The sequence below is a fragment of the Taudactylus pleione genome, unplaced genomic scaffold, assembly GCF_031769625.1.
Source record: "Taudactylus pleione unplaced genomic scaffold, aTauple2 ptg000122l, whole genome shotgun sequence".
NCBI lineage: Eukaryota > Metazoa > Chordata > Amphibia > Anura > Myobatrachidae > Taudactylus > Taudactylus pleione.
Window position 1 is genome coordinate 9,546,945 of NW_028284524.1, and position 18,731 is coordinate 9,565,675.

Below are 18,731 nucleotides of genomic sequence, written 5' to 3' on the forward strand. Positions count from 1 at the left end.
TGATCAAACTGCCTCCTCCCCGGCTGGTGGACTCAAAAATCAGTGCAGCACTAAAACTTCTCTCCAGGGTTGGATTACCGGGGGTCCCCGGCTACGGGCCCCCTGGGACCTGCCGGGCCCTAGGCGGGCGCCTAGGTTGCCTAGCGGTAAATCCGACCCTGAGTATAGTACTGGTAGTTGGGAACAGGCCAGGAATCAGAGTCTTATTTAGTCAGAGTACAACTTGAGGATGCTGTATCTCTGGGACTGCTCTGATGCAAGACTTGGAACGAGAACCAGTGAGGAGCTAAGAAACATAGGGCCTGATTCAGAGCTGAACGCTCTGACCAGAGTGCTCGCTCGGAATCAGGGCCCTCCTCCATGAAAATGGAGCGGCCTCCTGGCCGCTCGTATAGCTGTGGGTGACCACCCACAGCATATGCGAGTGGCCAAAAAGATGGTCGCGATGGTCTTGACCATCGCGACCATCGGGCTTGCAACGGAGACCCTGCGGTAGGGTCTCCCTGCCACAAGCCCTGGAGTGATTTTGGCTCTATCAGAGCCAAAATCACTCCCACTGACATCACTAGTGATGTCAGTGGGGCCGGCTTCAGACGGTAGGCGTTCCCATGGGAACGTCTCCGTCTGGCAGGCATGCCCCCGGTACGCCAACCAAAGGGGGCGTGCTGTCAATCAACATTGACAGCACGCCGCCCTTTGGTGCGAGACCCGGAGCGATGGAAAGCCCGTCGCTCCCCAGGTCTCGCGCATGCGCACGACGGAGCTCCCTCCGTCGTGCGCATGCGCAGTGGGGAACATCGACCTGCTTGCGAGCGTCCTGATGCTCACGAGCGGGTCTGAATGACCCCCAGAGTCAGGATAAGTAATAGAGCTTACTGGACACTGAACATGAGCCCTGGAACCAGCACCCTTCTCTGTACCAGCCAAAGACAATAGCACAGAGTGCAGGGAAACCAATGCAAGGTCAGCACAATAGTATAACCTAATAACCTGGACAACCACCAAGCACAGAGTAAATCAGAACAGGTAACTTGCATGCACTGTCCCAGTAGTGTGATGGATTGAAGTCCGTGGCTGTACTCGCCGGCTCTGCACTGAGGAGTAGTAACTTGGTATGCAGCGTGAAGCTGATAGGTGATGATACATAGTGGCAGATGGAAGGCAGTACACTTGCTGGCTGAGACAAAGAGGGGTATTCAATATGAAATGTAAACTTCGCTGTCGAAGTTTATGTTTCATATCGGAGGTTTTACCTGCGTTAAAGTATTGGGCACGTGTCCGCTTATCCCCGTATTCAATATGAAATTAACGAAAACTGGAGCCTGCGAAGTTGGATTTGCGTAAAGTTACGAATTTTTCCTTAAAAAATTGTAGGATCCCCCTAAAGTTGTAAAAACATGGGGGATCACTATGGGTACCCCCGTTTTAGCCTTTAAATGAAAGTCGGGGATTTAAATAGCCGCAGCAGGTGTTTTTTCCCGACATTGAAGAAGTGTTGCAGAAGAGCACTTAGGTTATTTTTTTTTTTTTTAAGTGGTCCCATCAAATTTGGGGTACATGCAAATGGGTACTAGCATATTTTTAAGTCCCTAAAGTAAGTTTTAAAAAATTCTGCAATTGTGCACCTGCCGCTATAAATCTATTCTAGAAAACACCTGCCGCATACTTGCAGAATAGCCCTGAACCTATCTCCCTATTGTTAAACAATTTTTTCCCATTTTTTTTTTTTTTCACCCCAATTTTTAAATAAATTTTTTGGGGTGTCCCTATTTTTTTTTTAAACTTTTTTTGACACAGTTGTTTTTTAAATGTCATTCCCAGGGGTGCAGGCTATTTTTTTAAGCCTGCACTCCTAAACCCCAATTCTGCACTTTTTTTCGACACCTATTCAATGGTGAAAAGTTATCCCCGTTTTTTATCAAAGACTTTTCGAACCTGCGATAAGTCTTTGAAATTGAATACGGTGTAAAAGTAAAACCTGCGATAATGACGTCATAGGTGCGATATTAACGCAAAAACGATGTTTTCGCTCCCATATTGAATACCCCTAAAAGTGGTTGGATCAGGTCTGTGTGCAGCGCGAGAGCTGCGGTGCTGACAGGTAACGGAACACAGTGGCAGATGGAAAGCAGGTCTGTATGCAGAATGGAAGCTGCGGCGCTGACCGGTAACGGAACACAGTGGCAGATGGAAAGCAGGTCTGTATGCAGCATGGAAGCTGCGGCACTGACCGGTAACGGAACACAGTGGCAAATAGTGAGAATCCACATAGCAGCAGATAGTCACAGAGAACAGGATACAAAGCGTATACCTGGAGCCTAGAACTATCCTGGGAAGGAACACGTTGTTCAGGCTATGGGTTGCTCACAGGAACTGGTTTAAATAGGAAGTAGCCATTGGTCTAGCTCAAACTTGGTCCCCAGGACCCCAAACAATTCACATTTTCCAGGTCACCTAGCAGGTGCACGGGTGTATTCATTACTCACTGACACATTTAAAAAGATCCACAGGTGGAGCTAATTATTTCACCTGTGATTCTGTGAGGAGACCTGGAAAACATGCACGGTTTCAGGTCCTGAGGATAGAGTTTGAGAACCTGTGGTCTAGCTAACCAGGTTAGTACACAGCTGAGCTGCTCAGGTGCATCAGGTAATTGAAATGGAATGTTTCGGAAAAGGCATCGAAACAGCAATGAAGGAGTGTCTGAGCTTGATTTGTGACAGAGCACTAACTGCGCATGGCTTCCATTCTTCCTAGTGTACAGGTGTATTCATTATTGGCTGATACATTTAAAAATATCCACAGGCGGAGCTAATTATTTCACTTGTGATCAGTGGCGTAACTAAGGGGGATCGAGCGGGGCGCGTGCCCTGGGCGCCGGTCGTGGCATCATATCCGCACGCCCGACCCCCACCACCATTGTGTCCTGTCTGCACTTTATTGAGCAGGCAAGTGTGCCACTGCCTGCTAGCCTGCTGTTGGCTGGGCTGCCTGTAGGGGGAGCAGCATCGGAAGCGTGCAGTCCCTCCTAGGCAGCCTTCCTAACAGCTCTATTCTCCTCCTGAACTGGACTACAGCTGCTGAGTGAGGAGTGATTCTTCCCTCCCCGGCGCTGTCTGCAGTGGCGTAACTAGGGCAGGGCGCATGCTCTGGGTGCCGTGGGACCGGTGGCGCGGGGGGGAGCCGCCGGCCACGGTACCGGCCCGCCCTAGTTAGCCAGTGTAGCACTGACCGCAGTGAGTGCGGTCAGCGCTACACATTTACACAGGACCGGCGCTAGGCTTCCAGCATCGGTCCTGTGCTGCACAGCTGAGCCCCTTCCCTCCCCCTGAGCGCTTGCCCAATAGCGCCAGGAGGAGGGTGGCAGGCGGGCTCATGCTGTGCATAACACACACACATCGCTGGCGGTGATGTGTGTGTTAACCAGTAGCCAATGAGAATCAGACGACTCTCATTGGCTGCTGCTGCTACTGCACACACATCACCGCCGAGCGGCAGCGATGTGTTTGTGAATCAGCAGCCAATGAGCGTATATCTGACTCTCATTGGCTGCTGCCGCACACACATCACCGCCAGCGCTGGCACCGATGTGTGTGTTAAACAGCAGCCAATGAGAGTCAGATAGACTCTCATTGACTGCTGCAGCCGCAGCACACACTGCAAGAGCCAGCTCCCTTCCGGCTCCTGCAATGGGTAATGGGAAAGACGTCATGACATCATGACGTCTCTCCCATAATGCAGAGCGCGCCAGCCCGGGAGGACTGACTTGCGGACGACGACGGCGGCGGCTGGAGCGTGGACTCAGGTAAGAATTTTTCTTTTATTTATTGTTTAATTTCTGTGTGTATTTATCGGGAGCGGGAGGGGGGGATACTACTGGTAACTGGGGGCACTGCATTGGGGGGGACCACTACAGGGGGGATACTGCTGGGGGCACTGCATTGGGGGGGGACCACAACTGGGGACTACTACAGGGGGGATACTACTGGGGGCAGTGCATTGGGGGGGGGCACTACTGGGGACTACTACAGGGGGAATACAGCTGGGGGCACTGCACTGGGGGGGGTCTCTACTGGGGACTACTACTGGGAGCACTGCATTGGGGGGACCACTACTGGGGACTACTACAGGGGGCACTGCATCAAGGGGGACTCCTACTGGGGTACTCTATAAGGGTCTTACTACTGGGGGCACTGAAAAAGGAGAACCACTACAGGGGGCACTGAAAAGGGAGATCCACTACAGGGGGCACTGCATAGGGGGATTAACTACTGGGGGCATGCATAAGGGGCACTACTGGGGGCCTGCATAAGGGGGATCACTCCTGGGGGTACTGTATAAAGGGCACTGTATATGGGGGATCACTACTGGGGGGCTGCATATGGGTGATCACTACTAGGGTGCATTGTATAAGGGGAACTAATGGCAGGCTGCATAAAGGGGACTACTACAGGGGAACTGTAAGGGGCACTGCATATGGGGATCATTACTGGGGGCCTGTATAAGGGGAACTAATTGGGGTCTGCATAAGGGGGACCACTACTGGGGGTACTGTATAAGGGGCACTACTAGGAGCCTGCATAATAGGCACTACTGGGGGCATTGTATACTGGGGGCCTGCGTAAGGGCGACCATTACTAGGGGCACTGTATAAGAAAGAAATGTTCTCAGTGACAAGAAAGGGGTGTGTCATGCTGATCTTAAATTTCCCCTGGGCTCCGAAGACCCTAGTTACGCCACTGCTTGTGATTCTGTTAGGACACCTGGAAAACATGCAAGGTTAGTGCTCTTTGACAGAATGAGTTTGAGAAACAATGCTAAACATCATTCTAATACCCCTTTTCCACCTAAATTCCGGGTCTGACCCGGAGTTGGAACAAAGTTCGAAACCGGATCAGACCCGGAATTTTGCCGGCGCTGACTCGGGATATTCCCGAGTCAGCGCCGCTCACACCGCAGTCGGGTCTGCATAGACCCGGCTTTTGCGGAGTGAAAGTGGTCGCTTGGAGATGACGTCATCTCCAAGCACCACTGAAGCCGGACCAATCGGCCGGCTAGCAGCGCACTCCAGGTCATCGTGACCTGGAGTGCGCTGTTCTCAAGTGATATTAACGCAAAAACGTTAAAAAGTGCGATATTAATGCAAAAAACGATGTTATCTCTCCCATATTGAGTACCCCTATATATGTTTTTAAGCAGGGAAACTAGCATCTCACTGCATTTTGTAACAGTCATAATTCATAGTACGTCCTATCTATATGTATGGAGAGTCAGTATATTTGAGCTGAGCGTTTGGGCGTGGGGCCCCCTCAGCTGCTCTGGCTGGGCCTCTTCAGGGCATCACCACTTAATACACAGTCACTTTTTATGTTTGTTTATTATTCAGGTATTATTTCACATATTCTTTACCTTTACTATTTTAACACGCATTAGCTACCTTCACACACTTGATACTTTATAACACTTCACTATCACCTTTCTTTCGTGTGATGCCCTGGGGGGGGGGTCCTTGGCTAGGCTGGTTTTGGGGTGCCCTGCGCCCCAGATGTAAACCCCAGAGTGTTAGGACCTACTCGATGAGGTGACCTGGACACTGGTGGGCAGGCCCGTATCACTGGCCACTGATATGCTAACAAGCTCTGAAATTATATTTAATTACAAAATATATTTAAATTTGAACAGTAATGATCGCATAGTGCAATTTTCTTGTCTTTTTATGGCTTATTGTCACAAGCAATTATAGTTTGTTACCTATTTACTTTATTAGCCCTCCTATTGCAAGGACACCTTTCATAACATATAGTGATATATGTAATATATAGTGAGCAGTAATAGCATAGGTCTCCTTCTCAATGTTGCTCACCTGCAGCTTCCCTGCTGTTACAGACTTGCAGCTATTAAACCAGTAATCAATACCCAGTTCATCGGGAATAATATATAGAGGTATTAAAACAAAAAGGTCTAGAATGGTATATAATAGTCAGGTGCATTTAAGGGCTTTTTTTAATATAAACTGTTTTGATTGACAACATTTTTCAATATACAAAATATACAGAAATCTAGAACCGTTTAATCAAGCAACAACGCCATGCAGCATATAAACATGAGGTAACAAAACAGAACGACTTTCTAATAAGACAGAGGTCATCAAACGCTGTCCTCAAGGCTCCCCCAACAGTTCAGGGTTTAGAGCTATCCATGGTTGACCACAGGTGACTTAATTAGTACCTCAGTAAATTTGATTTAACCACCTGTGCTCAACCATGGATATCTCTAAAACCTGAACTATTGGGGTGCCTTGAAGACTGCGTTTGGGAACCTCTGTAATAAGAGTATCTACTAAAATCAAATGAGTATGAGAAAATAAAGAAGATTTCTGGCAAGACAGACTGAGATATTGCCATTAAAGAAAACCCAGGTGGGAGAGGTAACTAATACCCCTTTTACACCGGAGCTAAAACCCGGGTTTTTGAAGGGTTAACCCAGGCAGCTCCCTGGTGTAAAAGGGGAGAGAGTTGGATCGCCGGGTCGAGTGACCCGGCAATCCAACCCAGGTAACTAGCAGGGTTTAACACGGGCAGCAGGTGTTTTTTTTCCGACATTGAAGAAGTGATGCAGAAGAGCACTTAGGTTTTTTTTTCGTTTTTTTAAGTGGTCCCATCAAATTTGGGGATGAAAATGGGTACTAGCATATTTTTATGTCCCTAAAGTAAGTTTTTAAAAATTCTGCAATTGTGCACCTGCCGCTATAATTCTATTCTAGAAAACATCTGCCGCATACCTGCAGAATAGCCCTGAACCTATTTCCCTATTGTAAACAATTTTTTCCCAGTTTTTTTTTCACCCCAATTTTTAAATAAATTTTTTGGGGTGTCCCTATTTTTTTTTTTTACTTTTTTTGACACAGTTCTTTTTTAAATGTCAGTCCCAGGGATGCAGGCTATTTTTTTTAAGCCTGCACCCCTAAACCCGAATTCTGCACTTTTTTTCGACACCTATTCAATGGTGAAAACTTATCCCCGTTTTTTATCAAAGACTTTTCAAAACTGCGATAAGTCTTTGAAATTGAATACGGTGTAAAACTAAAACCTGCGATAATGACGTCATATCTCCAATATTAACGCAAAAACGATGTTATCGCACCCATATTGAATACCCCTGATAGAGGGAGGTGGGGGAGGGGTGCCAATCTAGCCTGAAGTAATCTCAGACTTTCTGCTACTGGTCAAAAAAGGGCCAGTTTATTATGTGGAACTCCTCACCTATAATACGTCTTGTTGGCATCATAAGGCCTGATTCAGAGATGGGCACAGAACACATCGCTGCTGCATCTTTGGTCACAGCAGCGATGTGTAAATGTGTAAATATGTGTAAATAGGCAACTGAAGGAAAAAAACGCCTCCTCGCAACTTTTGCGATCCAAGTGCTGTGTCCAAAGACACAGCGCTTACTCAGACTGGCCGTCTCCTGCCTTCTTGCGAGGCCAGGAAATCTGCGGCCTCAGACACAGATCCTGGTCTCGGCGTTTCCAAGTTGCGGGGTGACTTCCGGGAACACAGGTTGATGCCACCCCCTACCTGCCCCCTCATGCTGCGGTTGTTCTGCGCTTGCGCAGGTGCTCCACCATCGGAGATGTACGTAAATCATTGGGTTTACATACATCTCTGAATCGGGCTCATAGTCCTGGCAACATGATTTCAACCTGGTAAAAATTAATGTTAATTAAAGCATTTTCACGGTATAATCAGTTAAACTGTATCCATGTTCTTTAAAAGCATGTTTACATCCCAACCTCTTTAGGGAATTACAGGGTCTAGTGGGTTGTTTTGTGTGGGGGTCTGGTCGGCCTTGACTGTCGCAGGCTGTTCTGGAAAGTGATAAAGTGCAGAGTGATAAATGACCAACCAATCAGCTCCCAACTGTCAGTTTTCAAACACAGCCTGTAACATGACAGTTGGGAGCTGATTGGTTGGTCGTTTATCACTCTCCATTTTATCACTTCCCAGAGCTTCATACATCTGCCCCGTTGACTTCTCAAGGGAGGCTTCAATCTCTTACCAAGATGGCCACCGTCTGTAGCTCTGTGCAGGCACAGGGCCATCTTGTCACTGTGTTAGAGAGCACCACAGTGGGAGACAGACGTCAGAGACCCTGCAATTACTGCCTTACCAACCCTGTCAGAGTCGCTGATACAGGTTGCATCCCACACAGCTATCCACATACAGTCACAGCTGGTGACCTGTTTGCTCCACTCTGCTCCATGTAACAAGTCTGTTCATGCATAACTGTGAGACGGCTGTACATTCACATTGCTAGTGGTGCCACTAGAGGGGTGCGGGTTGCACCGGGTGACACCATCCGAGGGGCTGATACTGCTATTTTGGTAGGGTTACTTCGGATGTTGTCACTGAGCAGCGGTGATGTATGCAGGGTTGCCATCAGAAATTCTGGGGCCCAGTACCGACAAAATAGGCAGGGCCCCCACCAGGGTTTTGGAGCAAAGGTGGGTGGAGTTGTGGCAGGGCAGGAAAGGCAGAACCTTATTGGGGGGATACAGAGCAGGGAAGGCTGGACAAGGGGGGGGCACAGCACAGTGCTAGGAAGCGTGGACTGGGGGGTACAGGTCAGGGAAGACCAGCTGGACTGGGGAGGGGGACAGGGCAGGGAAGGCTTGCATGCTGGAAATGGGGGGGTGGGGGGCACAGGGAAGGCTGGTGCACCAGGTGCGCCGCTGCCAGTGTTCTCCAGCCTGGCGCCACAGGGAGGCTCCGAGCCGGACGCCCGCAAAGATTTTATTACCAGTGGGCGCCAGGATTCTTCCCTGCAGCGCCACGGTAGTCGGAGTCGGGAGCTTTCTCCTGGACTTCAGCTTCCGGCTCTCCCCACGGCCCGGGCACTATGGGAGTGACAGGTAGTCTCTCCCATAGCTCCCATAGTTCCGAGGAGCAGCCGGGCAGACCGGACGGCGGGGGACGCAGGAGCGGGGTTTAAGGTAGGTATTGTTTTTTTTTTTCTTTTTGTGTGTGTGTAAAAAGCAGCACTACAGGGGCATTACTATGGGGGTATTATCAGATGGGCACTACAGGGGCATTACTACGGGGGCATTACCATATGGGCACTACAGGGGCACTACTACATGGGCAATACTACAGGGGCATTACTATAGGTGCACTGCTGAAGGAGACATTACTATGGGGGAATTACCAGGGGGGTGCAAATTACTATCTTGCCCCGGGTGACAAAAATCCTAGTTTTGGCCCTGACAAAGGGTATGACACTGGCGTTACATGTGTCACTGGCTATGGTAGGCACACAATATGAGATATGGTAAGAACTTACCCTTGTTATCTCTATTTCTACGAAGTCCATAGGGTTCCACAGGATACCTTGGGGTATAGGTGTGACGTCAGTCATCGGGCACCATAGAGTTAAGCTTTCAGCCTCCCAGGATGCACTAGGGTCCCCCTCCTATACCCCGCCCCCGAGCCAAGGCACCTCAGTTAGTTACCAAGCCATAGGCAGGAGGAGGAGAAGGAAGAGAGAGAAAAAAGATCTGGACACACACAAGAATCACATTCTCACCAGAGGGAGATGGAAAAACCGGTGACCACAGCAAAGCCCATCTGCAGCACAGGTGCGACAGGGCGGGAGTCCTGTGGAACCCTATGGACTTCGTAGAAATAGAGATAACAAGGGTAAGTTCTTACCATATCTCATATTTTCTACTTCAGAGTCCATAGGGAATCCACAGGATACCTTGGGGATGTCCCAAAGCAGTATCCTTTAAGGGTGGGGACGCTCCTGTGCAGAAAGGAGAATCCGCCACCCGAAGGAAGCATCCTGAGAGGCGAAGGTGTCAAACCTGTAATACCTCACAAAGGTATGGACAGAGGACCACGTAGCAGCCTTGCAGATCTGGACTGCAGAGGCACCACGTCGAGCTGCCCACGAAGGACCCACAGACCTAGTGGAATGAGCCTTCACAGAAGGAGGAACCGGCAGGCCTTCATGAAGATAAACTTCAGAAATAGCCATACGGATCCAGGCCGCCAAAGTTTGCTTTGAAGCAGGCCAACCCTTTTTACGGAAGCCATAGAGGACAAACAAGGCGTCCGACTTCCTAAACGAAGAAGTGCGGTCAACATAAGTCCTTAAGGCCCGCACGACATCCAAAGAGGCCTCACCCACTGAAAGACCAGGTGAGTTAAAGGCCGGAACAACGATTTCCTCGTTAACATGAAACTGGGAAACAACTTTGGGAAGAAACTCGGGCCGAATGCGGAGCACTGCCCTGTTCCCATGAAAAACTAAGGTTTACAAGAAAGAGCCCCTAAATCAGAAACACGTCTGGCCGAAGCAATAGCCAGAAGGAAAACAGTCTTAGCTGTTAGCCATTTAAGATCCACTGAGCCCAGTGGTTCAAACGGCGGTCCCTGGAGAGCCCTCATGACCATAGCCAAATCCCAAGGCGCCACAGGTGGAACAAAGGGCGGCTGAATGCGGAGAACACCTTGCATAAAGGTGCGCACATCCGGGATTGTAGCAATCCTACGGTGAAACCAGACAGACAGGGCCGAAACCTGTACCTTCAAAGAAGCAAGGCGAAGCCCATGATCTAGTCCCGCTTGTAGGAAGGCGAGTATCCGAGACAGACGAAATTCCCGCGGTGCATAACCTCTTGGTCAACACCACTGGAAGAACGTATGCCACACGCGATGGTATATCCTCACGGAAGACGGCTTCCGAGCTCGTAACATGGTACGCACCACAGAGCTGGAAAACCCCCTGGACCTCAGCATGGCTGTCTCAACAGCCACGCCGTCAAAGACAGCCGAGTCAGGTCCGGGTGAAGACAAGGACCCTGTGACAGAAGGTCCGGTCGTAGCGGCAACCGCAGAGGACTGTCCACGGACAGACCCTGAAGGTCTGAGAACCAGTGCCGTCTGGGCCACGCGGGAGCTATCAACAGGAGCATCCCTCCTTCCTGTTTGAATTTCCAGATTACCCCTGGAAGGGAGACCGGAGGGAACAGGTATGCGAACCGGAACGTCCACCGGACGGACAGAGCATCCACCAGAGACGCCCCTTCGTCTCTTGTGCGAGACCCGTACACCGGCAACTTGTTGTTGTGCCGGGACGCCATGAGGTCGATCTCTGGAAGACCCCATCTGTCCACCAGCAGTTGAAAAACGTCCGGGTGCAGGGACCATTCCCCCGGATGAACGTCCTGGCGACTTAGAAAGTCCGCCTCCCAATTTAGCACTCCCGGGATGAAGACCGCTGATATGGCCGGAAGATTGCGCTCCGCCCATACCAGGATCCGAGAGACCTCCACGAGAGCCGCCCGACTTCGGGTTCCTCCTTGCCTGTTTATGTAGACCACGGTGGTAGCGTTGTCCGACTGGACCTGTACCGGACGACCCTGGAGAACCCGATGTGCCTGCTGGAGAGCATTGAAGACCGCACGGAGTTCCAAGATATTGATTGGAAGCTCCGCTTCTGTCGGCGTCCACCTGCCCTGGAACAAGTGTGGACCCGAAACTGCTCCCCAGCCCCGAAGACTGGCATCCGTTGTCAACAGGACCCAATTTGGAACCCAGAACGGACGTCCCTTGCTGAGATGGGTCGTCTGTAACCACCAGGCAAGGTACAGGCGAACCTTCGGGGTGAGCACAATCGTCTGGGACTTCAGAGACTGAGGCAGCCCATTCCACTTGGACAGGATCAGGTGCTGCAGAGGTCTGGAGTGAAACTGGGCATATTCCACCATGTCGAACACCGACACCATGGAGCCCAGTAACCTCATCGCCGAGTGTAGAGACACCCGGCGGCTGTGCAGACAACTGCGCACCCTCGACTGTAAAGCAGAGATCTTTTCCCCCGTCACGAAGATCCTTTGCTGTTCCGAGTCCAATAAGGCTCCGAGGTGCAGAATCCGCTGAGACGGGATTAGAGTGGACTTCTGCCAGTTGATTAGCCAGCCGTGCCGTTGCAGTAGCGCAATGGTCAGGTCCAAGTGGCGTAGAAGGAGCTCTGGAGATCCTGCCACCAATAAAAGGTCGTCCAAGTACGGCAACATGCGGACTCCCTGCAGCCGCAGAGAAGCCGCCATGACCGCCATCACCTTGGTAAACACACGTGGTGCTGTCGCCAGGCCAAAAGGTAACGCCCGAAACTGGAAGTGGTCGCTGCGGATTGCAAACCTGAGGAACTGTTGATGGCGCAAAAGAATAGGGACATGCAGGTAAGCGTCCTGTATGTCCAATGACACCATGTAGTCCCCCGGTTCCAGCGCCAGAATGATGGACCGTAGGGTCTCCATCCGAAACTTCGGTACCCGCAAAGACTTGTTGAGAATCGGACAATACGACCCATTGGGTTTCTGTACCAAAAAAAAGATTTGAATAGAAACCCTGGCCCCTCTGGGAGAATGGAACAGGCACTATAACTCCAGCCTGGAGCATAGTGTGCAATACCTTCCACAGCTCCGTAGCCTTGTTCCGGTCTGATGGTAGACCCGTGGTGAAGAATCGAGCCGGGGGTCTGTGCCGGAAAGAGAGGGCGTACCCGTGGGAGACCACCTCGAGAACCCAAGTGTCTGTCGTAGTGACCGACCAACACTGGGTGAACTGCAGCAGGCGGCCTCCCACTTTGGGATCCCCCAAAGGGAGGCCCGGACCGTCAGGCCGCAGGCTTGTCATCTGGCTTAGGGGCCGGACGTCTGGTACTCCATGCCTGCTTCCGGGGCTTGGCCGATTTCTTAGGGCCAGCCTGTCGAGGAAAAGGCTGTGGTTTGGGCCTGCCCTGGGCCCTATAAGACTGAAAGGACGATGGTCCAGAACCAGAAGGAGCAGCGGTCGACGGGAGACAAGCCGATTTGGCTGCCGCCAGCGTGGCCACAATCTTGTCCAGATCCGGACCGAAGAGAACGCCTCCAAACCCTTTTTGGAATCTGCGTCCGCCTTCCAGGATCGCAGCCACAAGGTGCGACGAGCAGCCACCGTTGCTGAAGAAATTCTAGACACCAGAGTACTAATGTCTAAGGCCGCCTCGTTGATATAAGTGGCCGAATCACGGAGATTACCAATCAACTCCATCTGTTCGGCCGGACAGTCGGAATCAAAAGACGCCTCTAATGAATCCGCCCAGCGCTCCATCGCTCTGGCAACCCAGCAAATGGCCATAGCCGGCCGTGCTGCCCCCTCCCCCGCAAGGGAATAAGCGGACTTCAGGCAGATCTCCACCTTGCGGTCTGTAGCATCCTTAAGGGAGGACATGGATGGCATCGGCAATGTGGCACTACGGACAAGACGGGTCACGTGAGAATCCACCTGTGGAGGGGATTCCCACCTTGCAAAATAATTATCCGCGAACGGATAAGCCACTGCCAGGCGCCTCTGCGGCTGGTATCTTTTGCCAGGCTGTTTCCACGCCTCCTCTAAATGGTCCACTAACTGACCCGAAAGAGGAAAGACTGTGGCATCGCCCTTCACATCTTTAAAAAAGGCATACTTGGATTTAGCCGCTGGGGGAACTTCGTCCTCAATCACCAAGGCTGTGCGGACTGCCCGAATAAGTCTAGGAATATATACCTTGGACTTAGCGTCAGCGTCCTTAGTATGGAGAGGTTCCTGATCGTAAGGATCCAGAATCTCCCCATCATCAGACGTCCCCTCGTCATCCTCATAAGGAGCCGACAGAGACGCCACCGGCCGTTTATGTGGCCGCATCACAGACTCCCCTTGCAACACATCCGACAAGTGGTGTACAGAACTCGTCAGGGAGTTAACCCACGCCGGCTCCTGAGAAACCGGGAGCGGGGAAATGGGGAGACTGTGGGGTACCACCAATTGTCGTGGGAAACCCTGCATGGGTGACGACACCACTGACTGCTGGAACAAACCCATTGGCGTAAACGCGGGCTGCGGAGCTAACTGGCCCACTAAGGTTGTAAGCGCCTGAGCGAAACAAGCCCAGGGCGGCTCCTGTACCGGTGCTGTAACCGTAATAGGCCGCGCCAAAGACAAACACTGCCGGCAGAGGCCCTCCGCGCTACCCTCCCCCTCCGCTAACGGTACTTTACACGTAGCACACTGTAGTCGGAGAGGAAAATCACTTTCAGACATGATGGCACCAAGTATGTGACCCCTCTCACCAATTATATATTAAATAGGCGAGAGACCACCCTGCAGCACCGCACCGCAAGGGCTTAGCAGAAAGGACAGGGACAGTAATAAAGCTGACAGTTAGAAGAAAAGTTACAGGCAGCAGCGCTAGCACAGTCACATACAATGCAAAGAAAAATCAATGCCTGCACTAACAGCGCTGATCACTCAACTACGCAGACACAGGGCCTGGTAGGACACAGCGCAGCATACACAGACCTGACCCAAATCGGAGGAGAGGTATGCGGGGGGACCCAGACCACGATGCTTCCGTCCAGTGCTTCCAGCAGCGTTCACCATGCGTTGGAAAGATGGCCGCCGAGGAGCAGAGAGGAGGCTGGCCTGGGGGAGGAGCGCTGCTACAGGACCAGTCGGCGTGTTGCAGAGAGGGCTGTGTGCAGCGGGGGAGGCGCCGGCTGTGAGACAGGGAAGGCTCGCTCCCCTGGCATGCATTTAACCCCCGGGACGCCGCAGCGCTACCGCTCTGCTGCGGTCCGCTGTCCCAGGGGGTAGTGGAAGCGCAGGTTCAATACCTGGCTCCACGCTGCAGCCAGTCCCCAGGGAGCCCCCTGCCTGGGGACTCTAGACCATGTGACAGCGGGGACCCACCGCGGGACCCCGCTGCTTACTTGCTGTCCCCCTTGAATCCGGCCATGGTCCGGAACATCTGGGGTCACCGCTAGCTGTGACCCCAGATGCTCACCAGCATCCCCGGATCGGTACCGGCGTTCTGGTACCGGCGGGGGTGTAGGGAAGACAGCATGGACGTCAGGACTGACTGTCCATGCTGTTCATCCAGATGTGCAGCCACAGCTGCATGAAGAAAAAGCTTCAGGGGCTCTTCTAGCCCCCACTCCAACAGGTGCACCCGACTCCGGCCAGGCACCAAACTAAACTGAGGTGCCTTGGCTCGGGGGCGGGGTATAGGAGGGGGACCCTAGTGCATCCTGGGAGGCTGAAAGCTTAACTCTATGGTGCCCGATGACTGACGTAATACCTATACCCCAAGGTATCCTGTGGATACCCTATGGACCCTGAAGTAGAAAGAAGGGTATGACACTGGGATGCCGGGTATGGTGTGAAATGTGTCATTGGTTATCATTGACACAAATGGTATAACACTGAGATAGTACGGCTGTCCGATATGTTACTGGTTATTAATGGATATAACTAGGACTGCGATAGGGACTAGGGAGGGTGTCAGATTGTCACTGGTTATTGTAGGATATAACAACACTGGGATGGGTATGGCCTGGTCAGGTGTCAGATGTGTCCCTGGATAATAGTTATTGCTATACGCTCCGCACTGTCACTGTGTAATGTGAAATCGCTGAGTCACACAGCAGGCGGCGCATTATACAATGACGGATACTGCAGAGTCACAGGCTGGGAACCGGCGGGCGTCGGGACCCGGGGCAAGCCGCCGGCTGGATCAGAAGAAAACATTCTCACCCTGACATTACACACAGAGACAGGCGCTGGCAGTGAGAGACAGCCTGACACAGAGACACACTGAAACTCACAGAGCCAGCCTGACATAGAGACCGACTGATACTCAGTCGGACAGCCAGACATACTGTAGAGACAGACACGGACTGATACACGCTGTTAGACAGCCAGGTAGCCTGAGACAGTCACTGAGATAGGCTGACAAAGAGACAGACACTGACGCTCCGAGACAGCCTGACATACTAGTGACATATAGAGACTGACACCTAGAGGAAAAGACAAAAAAAGAGACTGAGTGATTGAGACAATGAGAGACAGACGAAGAAATACATATTGACACACTGAGACATACATTACAGACAGAGATCTGCTGGTATCTCACAAAGGGTCACACAGAGAGCAGAGAGAACCAGACAAAATCCCTTGAAAGGTGAGTAACGCAAAGGAAACACAATTTAAAAAAAAAGCTTGTGTACCATATAGTACTGTATCAATACTACATAAATTGTAACTCATTGCACGCGTGTACTCATCATTGCATGGATTGCATGCGTGTATTCATTGCACGCATGTACTCATTGCATGAAATTGCACGCATGTACTCGTTGCATGGTATTGCACACGTCCTCTTTGTTGGAACTGCATGCCAGTCCTCTGTCAAAAATGTCCACTTTTTTTTTGGGAACTGCACGCCATGCCTGGCCTCTTTGTTGGAACTGCACGCCATGCCTGTCCTGTCCTCTTTGTTGGAACTGCACGCCATGCCTGTCCTGTCCTCTTTGTTGGAACTGCACGCCATGCCTGTCCTGTCTTCTTTGTTGGAACTGCACGCCATACCTGTCATCTTTGTTGGAAGTGCACGCCAAGCCTGTCATCTTTGTTGGAACTGCACGCCTGACCTCTTGGGGCCGTTGCGTCTTATGCTAATGCTGCGTCCGTTTTCTTTAAGTAGGGGACGCTACTTGCAGCGTTTTGTCACAGTGCATTTCTCTCTCTAACGCAACATCAAAACTCGCAGCAGCCCTTTTGGCAGGTGTAGTTTCTCTGTCTGATTATGGCCTCCCGTGTGAGCGCAGTGCATGTTTGGTTGCAGCAACACGTTTGCGTCTGCTTAGACACCCCCCTGTTACCTCTCAGGTAAGCCCACTGAATTTTACAGGCCCTGCATCCAAATCTGTACTGCATCTCCATACGGTAACATTAGGGACGCATTCGCTGTACGACCTCATGCATGTCCAGAAGACATATCATCAAATGCCACTGCATACTCTCATGGATCACAGTTGCTAAAATATGCTTTCCAAAGCATACCCCAACATAGGGACGCCCACTGGTACCTACACATATCCGTACGTCGATAAGCAACAGCGTAAACATCGGTTCCATCGACGCACATTAGGCAGTCACACAGCATGTAAGTCATGTCTGACCAGCCACAAACACTGCAGCTCTCCTGACATGCAGAGAGGTCTCATGCTGCACAGGGGATCGCAATGACTAATTTATGCACGCCCACGAAATGGCATTTAACCTGTCAGACACACCTTCTTCTAACTACCCCTTCATTACCACCCCCAAACGCTGACTACCTGTCACTCACTTTGCAAGTGGGTCCTCTGTGTGTAAGTGATCGCTGCACATGCGCATTAGCACACAGTCGCTCAATCTGCATAAAAATCTCCATTATGTCCGTCTCTGAATCGGGCCCTCACTAGTCAGTGAAGATACGTAAGTAGCGTAAACATGAGGAAATACCATTTGGTCCTTTGCGGGCTCGCTTTGCTCGCCACGCTGCGGGCACGGTGGCTCGCTTCGCTCACCACAAGGATATATTCCCCCTCCATGCCCACTTGGATGGTAGGGAATGATGTTGGACACTGGCTGGTCTTTACACTACTTGCGTATCTTCACTGACTAGTGAAGATACGTAAGTAGCGTAACCAGAGCCACAAAGATGAGGAAGTACCGAAAAACCTTATAATAAATGGCTGCTTATATTATTTTAGGCATCGGTATGAACTTTTTGGATGCAATGACAAAACTTGTTTTCTAACAGTAACTGCACCAACTTGGTAGCCAAAACACCTTGCCAAGTTACTAAGTGATAAATGATGAACTGCACCAGTCCCTCTATTTATATATTATTGTTTATTTATATCATATGACACATCGCTGTACAGAGGATATTTAATCATTCACATCATTTTCTGACCCAGTGCAGTTTGCAGTCTGTGGGCCCCATTTAGCAACGTACCTTCTTACCAGCAACATATTTAGTTCAGTATTGCAGTGATACTAAAGACTATGCCGTTGTTTTTCAACATTACTTACCCCTCCGGCGATGTACAGCAATAATACCCCTCCACTCCACTCTGCTGCCGGAAGCCTATTTCTGCCAATGTCGGGCTGCTGTGTGATGACCAGTCTGCATAATGCACATGGCACTGTCACCCGGCGTGGACCCGGCAATGCCTCGAAGGGTTCTCTGAAGCCAGAAAAAGCTGTAGCTGGGTCCCCGTTGCCGGCAATGGGGATCGTATTGCTCTTACCATCTATAGATGGCGTAAGCGAATCAGTGACAATAAGCTGTAATCTTAGCTTACCGCTGTTTGTTAAATGCTGAAAGGAAGACATATCCCCTTTAGTGAGTGCTAAAGGAATTATGTCTTGTTGATAAATGGGGCACTATATTAATACCAAACACACGGATTAATTTTGTTAGAGGCCAGTTAATCTACCGGTATGTTTTTGGACAAACATGGGGAGAATATACAAACTCCACATCGATAGGACTCTGGTTGCGATTGAAGCCATAAACTCAGCGCTGTGAGGTGTGTTTTGAACATGAATATATAATAATTCCATACATGCTACATAGACATGCTAAATGGCTCTGATTGTATCTATCTATTCTGATGCTTATAAAATATTCAAACAAGGCATGGAGCATCAGGTTACCTGCCCTGTTGGTGGTGGTAAAGTGCAGACCTGACACTGAAGATTTATTGAGTTTGGTGCCATCTCTGTGTCTCTAAAGCTGGGTACACACTGACAGATATATTGCCCATTCCATTGAACGGGCAATATATCTGTAGTGCATCGGCAGGTGTGCACACA

The 18,731-nt window shown here is 50.7% G+C and overlaps 1 protein-coding gene across 2 annotated transcripts in view; it reads left to right on the forward strand.

Moving 5' to 3' along the window:
• The first annotated feature begins 2,554 nt into the window (after positions 1-2,554).
• Positions 2,555-18,731, forward strand: part of ABCB6 (ATP binding cassette subfamily B member 6 (LAN blood group)) — a 57,064-nt gene continuing 40,887 nt past the window's right edge. Inside the window, exon 1 of one of the 2 annotated variants that reach the window (XM_088472338.1) lies at positions 2,555-2,615. The gene's annotated coding sequence lies outside the window, so the exon portion shown is untranslated. Of the gene's footprint in view, positions 2,616-15,528; positions 16,045-18,731 lie in introns of those variants that run through there. The other variant, XM_088472336.1, reaches the window with a different exon arrangement.